The following is a 13331-nucleotide window of genomic DNA, read 5'->3' on the forward strand; positions in this document are numbered from 1 at the left end:
TTTTAGTTTTTCACTCGTTCTGTACTTGAAAGTGTAAGAGGAGGGGATGCTCGAATTTGTAAAATTAGTTAGAAGTTCTTTTTTGTTTTTTCACTCAATCCGCACTTGAAAGTGTAAGAGGAGGAAGGGAATGAGGATTGTAACTTTTTTGATATTTTAGTCGACTCCACTGTTGATAAGAACAGTAAGGAACACTTAATAAAATGCAGAAATTAAAGTGCGGAAAATAAAGTGACAGGCGATATTTTTATACTGGTTGAGATCCAATGTGGATATTAGTCCAGTCCCCTTTGGTTGCAAGGATATTTTCTGTAAGCTCTTGTTAGTGGTCAGGTACTATTGTGATGAAGTGTAACTCCTACGTCTACACTCAGTCTCTTTTTCTTGTAACTTTTGATACAATGTCTCACCATATTGTTTTCTCTCCTCTATTTTTTGAGTTCACAGTTAACCATTAAAATTACAATGCTTGTTAAAAGTAGAGAAAAAAAAACTTGAGATGGTTGAGACGAAAGTATGTTGATGTCCTTCAAAGTGAGCCTATAAATCATCTTTGAAAACTATCTGTTAGGTTCTTTGACAGAGATGGAAACCCAAGAGTGAACTTAGAAAAAGGGATTTGATTGGTCCTATTTTGAGGAATAAGATTCAGCTTATATTGAAGGTGTTGTAGAGATCTTCTAGTGTTGAAACGATCTTTAATTGCTCTTTTCCTTCTGGGGCTTGATTGAGCAATAATTAACTCCTTGAAACTTGTTTTCTTTGACAACCTTCAATTCTATGTAAATCTTGCCCCGTAGTAAGCATTGAGATCTTCTTCCTTAATTGCTTTCTTGACTTTATAAATTGTCCGTTTTTCTTTATTTCTTTCCATCTTTGTTGCTAAAACCCTTCTTGATTTATGTAAGTCCTTTGCTGGCAAATCTTCTTTGATTTGAGCTTGACTTATTTCATAAATAAAGAGTCGGCTTTCCATATGTGGCTTCCGTCTTTAATGTTTTGATTCTACTTTCTTTCTCCTTTGTAGCTTTTCATAAAGGTTTTCCTGAACAATTAAATTGATCATCGTTAAAATCTTAACTGTAAGAATCTTTTCCTTTTTATGATGACAATTTAAGAGTCACAAGTGTAGTCAACTTCCCTGAGTTTTAGTTGTTACACCCCGCACTTTCAGAGCATGAGCATGCCACGTACATCACCGCAGAAATGGAGTATCGCAGACGTCCCACGATGTTTCGGAAGGTACAAGCCATGCGAAGTATGTAACAATGAAGTAAAGGATGAATTACGATCTCGTAAGTCGTAATCGGGAAAGACTATTTTGAAACACAAGGACATGGCCATTATCAAGTATCATAAATGATAAATATCATGTATGGAGAGTTTCGGAAGATTTCGAAATCAAGCAAATTGAAGAAAATAAGTTTGACGAAAATTTGACAAATGTTGGGCAGATTTTTAGTCAAATTTGGAGGGGCATATCTCCTAGTATATTAGGAGTTTTAAGGTGTTTCAAAATCCAAAAATGAAGTTCGTCAAGTCTAGTTTCTAATGCAAAAAACCTCTCGTCGATAGGACATCGGAGTAGAGAATTATGGACGTTACAAACTGAGCTGACAAAGCAGAAACAGGGCTGCTACAGTACCGCTACAGTATTGCTACAGTACTGCCGACTTAGCCACTATAAAAAGGGGTTAAAACCCCATTTTACTTCATCAAAACTCTCCACAAAATTCCAGAAAATTCAGCAAAGAAGAGGGCTCTTATGCCACATAGAAGTGAGAATTTTGAGTAAAATTCAAGCTACGGAATACTAATCGAGGTCCGGACAACGCGTAGTCACGATTATAATTTTGTTTTGTGTTGGAATTAGCTTGGGAACAAGTAGATATTGAAGATCTTGCTACTTTAGTAAATATAAGGTATGAATCATTGAATCTCCCTCTTTATCAACTTTGATTAAGGAATATTTACAAGAATAAGTTATAGTTTGTTGTGTTGATATTGTTGCCTTATGGATTGAGGTTTGGAGAGAATTTTGGATGAAAATATATATATATATATATATATATATATATATATCTTGTGGAATATTGAGGATGTCTTTGTTGTTGTGATGTTGGTATTGTTGTTGTTGTTGTTGATTATTGAGTTGTGATTTCGGGCTAGGCATATAAACATGGGAGATGCTGCCCGAATTTCGGCAGATTCTAAATGGATTGTAATTAAGGGCTCAAGATGAGCATATGACGATGATCCTAACAATAGTATGAATGGTCGTATATGTAGATTACGAGGCTACGAATAATCTTAAGTAAATTGCAAGACAAGAAGTAAGTTGGAAGTCTAGAAATTATATTCCAGGTATGTTAGGGCTAGCCCCTTTTTTTTCTAAAGGCATGATCCTTTCGTTATAAACCTTTGTGCCATACCCATAATATCATTGGTTTTACAAATGCTAGAAGTCCACGAATTTCGTGATCCTTATGATGTTATTAAGCTTCTAAAGGCATGATTCTTTTCCTACCAAACCATGCATGAATTCCATGAAAATTCTCATTTCCAAGAATGTTAGAGATTCATGACTCTTAAAGTTTCTATGATGGTAAAGATGAATAATTTTTTTTATGATAACCATGATGATGTTTATGAGGGATTTATTTATCCAAGCTCCAAGGCATACGGATTTCATGATATTATGAGATGATTTTATTCATAGAGATTTTCAAGTACATGGGTTTTATTTTATTATGAGGTGATTGAGCTTACTTTGCAATTTCTTAATTTCCTTCATTGTTGGTAATCTCACCTTATGACCCTTGTTCCTTCAAGGTGGGATAAACGATGATGATTGATCCATAATATAATCGGAGGCTACCGACCTTACGTCACTCTGATATAGTTGTGGCTTTTGATTGGGCTCTTATGCATGCTTTATATATATATATATATATATATATATATATATATATATATATATATATATATATATATATATATATATGTATTTTCTCACACCGCGCCGCGCTATAGTCGGTCGGGCATGACACGTAGATGTGCACACCACTGCAGTGGGCATGTTATGATATTGCCCCGGACACGGGCTAAAGATGATAACACCGAGCCTTAATGGCCGGGCATGAGATATATGACACCGAGCCTTAATGGCCGGGCATGGTACTATGTATATGTATAAAGATATTTTTTTAAGGCTAAGCATGTATGGCTACCGCCTTATGAGGCATCCAGATGTACAGGTTATCCCTTTTATTCCATATTACTTTTCATGTCTATATTATGTTGTTATTCATGCCTTACATACTCAGTACATTATTCGTACTGACGTCCCTTCTTGTGGACGTTGCGCTCATGCCCGCAGGTAGGTAGGGAGACGGATCAGACTCGTAGGTCTACTATCAGCGGATTCTCAGGAGCACTCCACTTTCTTCGGAGCTGCAGTCTATTTGGTATTGTCCTTATGATCATTTGTATTCCATGTAGAGGCTCGTAGACGTTTTGTATCTCCACCGGTTCATGTTGTGGTATAATATATTGGTGGCCTTGTCGACCTTATTGTGAGCTCTTGGTACTTTAATGTTAGCCTTGCCGTCTTTATGATACACGTTATGTTGTGGCGACCTTCTCGGTCCACATACGTACATAGGTGCTGAATGAGCAGATATTCCAATTTTAGGCCTTTTGTGCGTGCAGGTGTTCTTGAGTTATGGGTTATAATATTCAAAGTAACGGATAAGTCAGGTGGTTCCCGGCCTACGGGTCGGAGCCCGTCATATTCCTGGTAGGGGTGTGACATTAGTTGACTGTCATCAATTTGAATCTTGAAGTTTCATTAAAATTTAATCAAGTCGACTTGAAGTTGAAAACTCCCCATGAGTAGTTGACAAAGTTACCTTGTGCTCCCCTTTTGACATCAGCAAAAGAGAAAGACAACGGCTAGAAAATAGCACTAGTAAAACGAGATAAATATGTTTTCTGGATAAATATCCAATAACCAAATAATAGAACAACAAAAGTTGTCAACTGGACTTAGGTCCAGGCACAAAACAATGTTTAACTAGACATCCAACAAAACACTAATTTTATCTAAGAAAGTAAGTTAGAGTCTTTTTTATGGTATCTTTCATAGTATCAAACTTCGCAGTCACCGAGGCAGAAAATTCTTTCAAATTTGATAGAGACAGTATTGGAGAATTCCTAGGTGCTATTTTGAATTTCGGCTCCTTAATGACCTGGTTCAGTTTAATGCGGATGCGAGCATTATCAGCACCAGCCTCTTTGATGACCTCTCGAACCTTCTCCTTCTGAAATTGAGTGGCAATCAGGACATCTTAACTGAGTCCAGTTTCTCATCCAATGTAGTCAACTTAGCAAAAAGTTTGGCAGTGATCGATTGCAGGAGAATTGGAGGGGGTAGAGGGCTTAAACTTGGATGGGTTAAGGGCCAAAGAACCATCAGACTCATTTTTTAGAACCCAAGAGTCATCAATATGAATGTATCCTATTCTGACAAAGGCTCTAGAAGTATAACACTACTTGAGATGCAGAGGAGGATATTCATCAAAACTGGTATTATTTACTTCCATTGTGTGAGTAATCAATATGCCATAAGGAAGACTAGAGGGATCTAAAGCATTTTCCAACATATAGTTAATGAGAAGAGAATAAAGCTTGATTTTTCATTTAGTAACCAAACAATAAGTGAGAAGGGTATCACGCTACGTAAGGGTGGACAAGAACCTCCTCTTTAATCCTGTAAATTTAGAGATGGCAAAATTGACTCATTTTTTTAGTAACTTGTTTAACTCGACTAAGTTTAAACAATTTCATTATGACCAACTTGTTGACTTGACCGAACAGGTTGCACTTGAAATAACCATCAATTTATCGGGTCAAAACTGGTCACATTGTGACCCGACAGATCGAAATGCAATCCAAATATAAATAGTAATTAAAAAAATTAGATGAAATTTTTTATGATATTCGACATATTGAGTTATGATTTATTACCTGAAATTCATGTTAAAACCACTCATTTTGGCAACTGCAAGATCATAAACTACTCATTCAGTAAAAAATACGACTACATATCGGCGTTAGTGCATAGTTGATCGGCAAGACCGGGCCGATGCGATGGAAAATGGTACAACTCTTTCAGCAATTAGATCTAATAATCATCAAATAGCCAAGAAACAAGGACTTTCTGTTGTTTCTGGTGATGAATATGCTATGAAACGATAATCGATCAGAATTTACAAAAATTAAAGACCAATCCGAAGAATTCTGTAAATTCTTTGGAAAATTCACCCCCAAATTTCATGTTCAGTCATGAAAAGTATAATTTTGCTAATAGGGTTCCACATGGGAATTTTTCGTACACTGACATGAGATCAAAGAATAATGGAAGCAGACAGTGGTGGAGTAGCCCAATTCCTTCACACTGTTTCGTCTCCCCTCCCCCCCCCCCCCCCCCCCCATGATGATGATCGTTCAGATTTTTCACCTCTTGCCACTGCTCATTGTGTTAGTCCCAGTTTTGTCGATTAACTATCCACCTACAACCGAGTTATTCGTACCCACATTATCCACCAAACGGATTGTTTTTTTATAGTAACTCTAAGAATGATAGCACTTTGATTCTCGTCGGCATTAAGAACGAGTACCAATTTTGGTTTTCATTTATGTTGTTTTCTTTCTCTTTCTAGAAGTAGGACTCTTTTTTCTTTTATTTATTTTGAGACTCTCGTTTGATAATTAATAAAATAGCTTTAGTGGACGAGTTTTAAATTAAAAAAAAAATCAGTCGAGTCACACTATTTTGACCCATTTTGGCCCAATAAATTGATGGGTCATTTCAAGTGCGACTTGTTCGGTCAAGTCAACAAGTTTGTTATAACCAACTATTTTGACCCATTTTGGCCCAATAAATACTGATGACTTATAAGACTTTACTCAAGTTTCTCTTCGTAACATTATTTCCTCCTGTGTTTAATGATGTTACGCTCACCGCCTTTTATTTTTATTTGTTTAAACATTTTCAAAACCTATTTATTAATAATATAATCAATATACTTTCCATTTTTTTACTGGGCTAACATCCCGATGGTTTTTACTTTATGGAATATTTACATTTTTTATTTATATCACCTAATAGACTATTTCACCGTTCACCATTGGTAACTTTTATTTTTAAACTATGAAATATTTTCAAATAATCGAGCTAAGAAATAGAACAAACATACCCCTCATTTAGCATTTGGTCAAAAAGTGCCCATGAACTATTAGAAATCGGACTCATCATTAGTAAACTGACCCAATATTCCCATATCCCGTAAACGAACCTCCAAGTTTTATGTATCCCTTTTTTTAACTTTATTTTATTGTCGAGATAGATTACATCAAATAAGAAGTCAGAGGGAGCTCGTGGATCAAATGCTACAAGTTTTCTACAAGCTGCAAGCATTCAAGCATTCCTCTACAAATTTAAATATCTGAAGATCAAGAACAAAGAAAAATCAAACACCAAGACGTTCAATACTGAAGGCAAATCAAATACCAAGGTGCTCAAGATCAAATTCACTTATTCGTGAGAAAATTATTGTTCATGACGGCCATCAAAGTGTTTGTGAATCATAGCGAATCTATTCAAACCAAAATCAAATCAAACATAAGTTCAAGATCAAGCTCAAATTGATACCTGTACCTTCTCTATTAGAGGATAATTAGCAATTTCCCAAGCCCGTCAACCTTTTCATCTCAGTTGATCCTGTCCAAGTATATTTCCTTGAGCATCATTTCGCATAACAAGCAAACTAGCACAATGGCAAAGAGAGAAACAGTAAAAATCTAACTAAATGACAATGAAATAATACTAACTCACTACATCAATCTCCTGATCATTACAATGGAAGGTAATAACACTTACATTATTAGACAAGGACCTTCACATCAGGCTTCTTCTCCTCTTCTTCTCTTGATCGTTCTTCTCCCTTGCTCTTTACTCCTCTCACCACTTATCTGTAATACTCTTCCTTTTTCACCTTGCATTTCCTCATAATTTTATCTGAACCAACAAACAAGTGTTTAATTAAAATTTAATTAAATGACATAATTTCTCCATTAACGGAGAGACAATTTTGAGCTTGAAAATAACGTTAGGGGAAAATTTAATGTGAAAAAATTGACATTTTTGACCCTTTTTCGTAAACTATATATTCAATCTTTGACTCTGCTACTGTCTACAGGTCCATCAACCTTTTTATCCCAGTTGATTCAAGCACATTTCCTTGAGCATCATTTCATATGAAGCAATCTAACTGGAATGGGAAATAGAGAAACAATAAAACAATCTTACTAAATGACAGTGAAATAACACACTCACTCACTATATTAATCTCTTGATCATTACAATTAGAGGTAGAAAAGATAGACAGTTATACATACATGTAAATTCAGATTAAAAGCCTTTAACTCACCTATAAACCAAAGACTCCACAACACATACATACATTATTAGACCAGGACTTTCAAAAAACACTAGGTAGGAGTAATAATATGTGTAACCAGAGATAGCAATAGCCTTCACTTCAGGTTTATTCTCCTATTCTTTTGGAACAATCACAGGAAGCACTCCATTCTTCATGGCTGCCTTAATTTCCCCCAATTTAACATTTTCTGGCAACATAAATCTCCTTAGAAGCTTGCCGCTACTCCTTTCCATATGGTTCCATTGATCGTTCTTCTCTTCTTGTTCTCTGCTTCTCTCACCATTTATCTGTAATAGTCTTCCTTCTTCGACTTCAACTTTCACTTCCTCTTTCTTTATCCTAGAACATCCAATTTGAATACATGGGCTTCTGGGATTTCTTTCCAATCGATTCTTGCATTTGCAAAAGCAAAGGTTTCACGAGCAGAGGAATTTGGGCCGAATAAATAGAGTGAAAATGGGTCGAAGATGTTTCTCCTACGGCCACCAAAGAAGCTTGGAATCGAAGACGTTTTTTTCCTGTTTAATTGAAGAAAATAGAGGATGTATTAGACTATCGATTGTAGTGCTTGATTTGTCTGAAAACTTCTTGTTGCTTATGATGAAAATTGTGAGAATTAGTTAAGTTGACTAGTTAGTTGACTAATTGTGCAGTTAGAATTAAGTAGGATTAGTTGAAGTAGTTAGAGGTGGAGTCGGATGACAGCTGTAGCTAGCTGGAGATGAGAATATACTCATCTATATATGCCCTCTTGTACTCACAATTTATATACACAATGAAATGATATTTCTTCTACTCAATTAATCATCTCTCTAGATATGAATTCTCTCTATCGATTCTCTCTCTCTTTGCCTTATCTCAACTAAGTAATTGTGTAATCTGAATATACACTTCAGATTCAGTCAACTCACATGGTATCAGAGCAGTTTCGATTTGCAATTTGAGAAATTAGGTTATCATTTTCGAAGAATTCATCAATGGCGGGAGATACGATTACAGAGAACCCAGTTACAGAGAAAATGCTTGAGAAAATTGATCACACACATCCATTATATTTGCATCCATTTGATTCTCCAGGATCTGTGTCAATTCCAATTCAGCTAAAAGGCTCTGAAAATTATGGATTGTGGTGTCATTCAATGAAGCTTTCATTACAAGCTAAAAGGAAATTAGGGTTCGTAACTGGCACATGTAATATTGAGTCATACGAAGAGGAATTACATGAGCATTGGGAAACCTGCAACGCTGTAGTACTCTCGTGGATCATGAACAATGTGTCAAAAGACCTAATTATTGGAATAGTGTATGCTTCAAATGCTCATCTGGTTTGGGAAGATCTAAGAGAGAGATTTGACAAAGTGAGTCAAGTTCGAATGTTTCAGCTACACAGAGAAATAGCAACATTATCGCAGGGTACAGATTCAGTGTCGGTGTACTTTACGAAATTGAAAGAGCTTTGGGCTGAGTTTGATGCAATGACTCCATCGCCTAATTGTGGATGTCCTAGATCTAAAGAGTATGTTGAATATCTGCATCAGCAGAGACTAATGCAATTCCTCAGTGGATTGAATGAATCGTATGATCAGGCAAGGCGACAAATTTTGCTTAAAACAATTGAACTGACTCTGAACCAGGCATATGCAATGATTGTAGAGGATGAGAGTCAAAGATCAAGTCCATTTCCAGCTTTAGGAGGAAGGAAATATCCTTTAGTCATGGCAGCAGGAAGAGGAAGAGTAGGTCCTTTGGTCACAGGAGCAGGAAGAGGAGATCCTCCTATGGTTATGCAAATGGGAAGAGGACAGCCTTATAAGGGTAAAAAGCCTTACTTAATGTGTGAAGGCTGTCACAAAAAAGGACATTCGAAGGATCAATGCTGGAAGGTGGTGGGATATCCATCAGATTTTCACAAAAAACAATACACAGCCAATGTTGTTGGAGCTTATTACAGAAATGAAACACAAAGGGCACAAGAAATAGGAAGGAGTGGATCTGATGCTATTAGAGATGGACATTTCTTCTCAGAGAGCCAATACAGACAAATCGTAAGCTTGTTGAACAAAGAAGGAGCAGGACAACAAGTTAACTTGGAGGAACATCAGGTTAACATGGCATGTATTACAGTATCACTAGTAACTGATTTACCTTGTATAGAATGGATTGTTGACACTGGAGCTTCACATCATATTACAGCCAATCTAGATGTGCTAGAGAACAAAAATGAATTGAATACAAATAAAGGAGAACAAGTGCACCTAGGTCCTACTGGAGAAAAATCTAATATAACACATTTTGGAAATCCAAAGATATTAGATGATATGGAAATAAAAGATGTACTGTATGTACCAGAGTTCAAATTTAATCTATTGTCCATCTCAAAACTAACAAAGGAACTCACTTGCTCTGCCACATTTTTCCCTGATTTTGGTATATTTCAGGACCTTTACAGTGGCAAGGTGAGGGGGATTGGTAAGATGAATGGAGGATTATACATCATCAAGGATGAAAGAGCAAATCAAAGAAGGAAGTTTGTATCAAATGTGACTACACAGAGAACTGTGGAAGATGGAACTCTATGGCACAAGAGATTAGGACATGCCTCTACTAGTACCATGAAGAATGTACAGCTTTTTCAGAATAAAGTGATAGATATAGCTATTAATAGTGACTGTCCAATATGTCCTTTAGCTAAGCAAAGCAGACTTGTATTTCCCAGAAGTAGTAACAAGAGCAGTAGTCCTTTACATCTTTTACACATGGATGTATGGGGACCCTATAAGCTCCCTACTCATGATAGAAAGCATTTCTTTTTGACAATTGTTGATGATAATTCCAGATACACTTGGTTGCATTTGCTTCAAATGAAAAGTGATGTGATTGTTGTTTTGAAAAGGTTTCTGGTATTTTTGCAAACTTAATTCAATGGTAGTGTTAAAGTTGTTAGAACAGACAATGGGACAGAATTTTTCAACAAACTCACCACTAAACTTTTTGCTTCCTATGGGATACTACATCAAAGCAGTTGTGTTTACACCCCACAACAAAATGGAGTTGTGGAGAGAAAACACAGGCATATTCTAGATGTGGCTAGAGCTCTTAAATTTCAGTCCCAAGTTCCAAGTAGATTTTGGGGTGAATGTGTAGCTACAGCTGTTTATGTGATAAACAAATTGCCAACAGATATTTTAGGTGGGAAAACCCCTTATGAAATGTTACATTGGAAGCCACCTTCATTGTCTCATTTGAAGGTATTTGGGTGTTTATGCTATGCAACTGTACTGAGTAAGGAGGATAAGTTTTCCCCAAGAGCAAGAGAGGCTATCTTCTTGGGATATTCAGAATCTCAAAAGGGATACAAACTGATGGACTTGTCTACTAACCAGTTCTTTGTATGCAGGGATGTTCTTTTCAAAGAACATATTTTTCCCTTTATCAGAAGTACATTGTTAGTGATACATCAATTCTAGTTCTTGATAGGGGGAGTGACATAGGTGATCATGAACTAGATGTATGCACAGGTGTAATTCCAACTCAAGGTGATCCCATTGACTCCAGTCCTGCACAATTAGATGGCACAGCAGAAAATACTGGTGATACTGAAGCAGCATTGCCAACTACTGTGCCAATTCATGGCAACAGTGAGGAAGCAGTATTACCAACTCATACAGATGTTAGTGAAGTTGATGAAGCAGCTATACCAAATCATGCAGAAAATGATGCAGATGTACCACCAGCCTCTACACTTGCAGTTGAACCTGAATCAAGTACAACAAGAAGGAAGTCAGAAAGGGCCTCAAAGGAACCATTATGGCATCAGGATTATGTGATACCAAAAAGGGCAAATGAAGCAGTTCTATATCCCATAAATAATTATCTGTCATATGACAACCTTTCCACCAAGTGTAGAAGCTTCATGCCAAACATTTCAACTCTTACAGAACCTAAGAATTTTGCATAAGCATCAAAGGACAAAAGATGGATAGATGCAATGCAACTAGAGATTAAGGCACTGGAGGACAACAAGACTTGGGAGATAGTCAGTGTGCCTAAAGGGAAGTGTGCAATTGGTTCAAAATAGATATACAAGATCAAATATAAAGCCAGTGGAGAAGTGGAGAGGTTTAAAGCAAGATTAGTAGCAAAAGGCTACAACCAAAAGAAAGGATTGGACTACCATGAAACATTCTCACCAGTCGCCAAGATGGTCACTGTGAGATCAGTGATTGCACTAGCTGCATCTAAAAGATGGAACATATATCAAATGGATGTATGCAATGCATTCTTGCAAGGAGATTTATATGAAGAAGTGTACATAGAAATGCCATAAGGTTTTAGGAGACAGGGGGAGTCAAAAGTGTGCAAGCTGGTAAGTCCCTATATGGACTGAAACAAGCCTCTAGGCAATGGAACATCAAACTTACAGAGGCCTTGACAGATGTAGGGTATAAGCAAAGCTTGCATGATTATTCCTTATTCACAAAACATGAAGGAAATAGTTTTGTAGTTGTACTCATCTATGTAGATGATTTGCTGATCACGGGAAATGATGAAACAATTGTACAGAAAACCAAAGAAGTACTGCATTAAAGTTTCAGAGTTAAAGATCTTGGGGAGCCAAGATACTTCTTAGGCATAGAGGTGTTGAGATCCAGAAAAGGCATCTTATTGAACCAAAGGAAGTATACACTTCAACTAGTGTCAGACTTGGGTTTGGGAGCAGCCAAGCCTGTATATACTCCCATAGATCTGAAACAAAAATTTACATTTGCTGAATATGACAAGGAAGCAGGAATTACAGGTGATGAGATGTATGAAGATGTCTCTGAATACCAGAGATTGATATACTTGACAGTTACAAGGCCAGACATTGTGTTTGCTATTCAAACATTAAGCCAATTCATGCAGGCTCCAAAGGTATCTCATTGGGAAGCAGCAGTTAGAGTTGTGAGATATATAAAGAAAAGTCCAGGAATGGGAATACTTCTAAGTAGCAAAGATGCTAGAAACTTGACAGTCTTTGTGATGCAGACTGGGTAAGTTGTCCAAACACCAGAAGATCAGTGACAGGGTACTTGGTGAAGCTTGGTGACTCATTGATATCCTGGAAATCAAAAAAGCAACAGACTGTCTCAAGGAGTTCTACAGAGGCAGAGTATAGAAGCTTAGTTGCAGCCACTGCTGGGGTTGTTTGGTTACTTGGATTATTTGGAGAACTAGGGGTTCCTATCAAGCAACCAGTTGATGTATATTGTGACAGCAACACGGCCTTGCAAATAGCTACAAATCCAATTTTTCCTGAAAGAACCAAACATATAGAAATAGATTGCCACTTTGTGAGGGACAAGCTCAAAGAAAAGAAGATCAACACTCAGTATATTGGAACCAAAGAACAGCGGGCAGACCTATTGACAAAAGGACTTGGTCATGCACAACATTTTTACCTATTCAACAAGCTTAGAGTACTGAACATTTTACATCCTCCAGCTTGAGGGGGAGTATGAGAATTAGTTAAGTTGACTAGTTAGTTGACTAATTGTGCAGTTAGAATTAAGTATGATCAGTTGAAGTAGTTAGAGGTGGAGTCGGATGACAGCTATAGCTAGCTGGAGTTAGTTAGCTGAAGATGAGAATATACTCATCTATATATACCCTCTTGTACTCACAATTTATATACACAATGAAATGATATTTCTTCTTCTCAATTAATCATCTCTCTAGATCTGAATTCTCTCAATCGATTCTCTCTCTCTTTGCCTTATCTCAACTAAGTAATTGTATAATCTAAATATACACTTCAGATTCAGTCAACACACATGATGATGAAAG

The 13331-nt window shown here is 36.7% G+C and overlaps 1 pseudogene; it reads right to left on the reverse strand.

Moving 5' to 3' along the window:
- Nucleotides 1-6769: 6769 nt before the first annotated feature.
- On the reverse strand, nucleotides 6770-8657 carry LOC132630421 (17.4 kDa class I heat shock protein-like; annotated as a pseudogene).
- Nucleotides 8658-13331: the final 4674 nt, after the last annotated feature.

The sequence above is a fragment of the Lycium barbarum genome, chromosome 3 (assembly GCF_019175385.1).
Source record: "Lycium barbarum isolate Lr01 chromosome 3, ASM1917538v2, whole genome shotgun sequence".
In the NCBI taxonomy this organism is placed as follows: Eukaryota; Viridiplantae; Streptophyta; class Magnoliopsida; order Solanales; family Solanaceae; genus Lycium; species Lycium barbarum.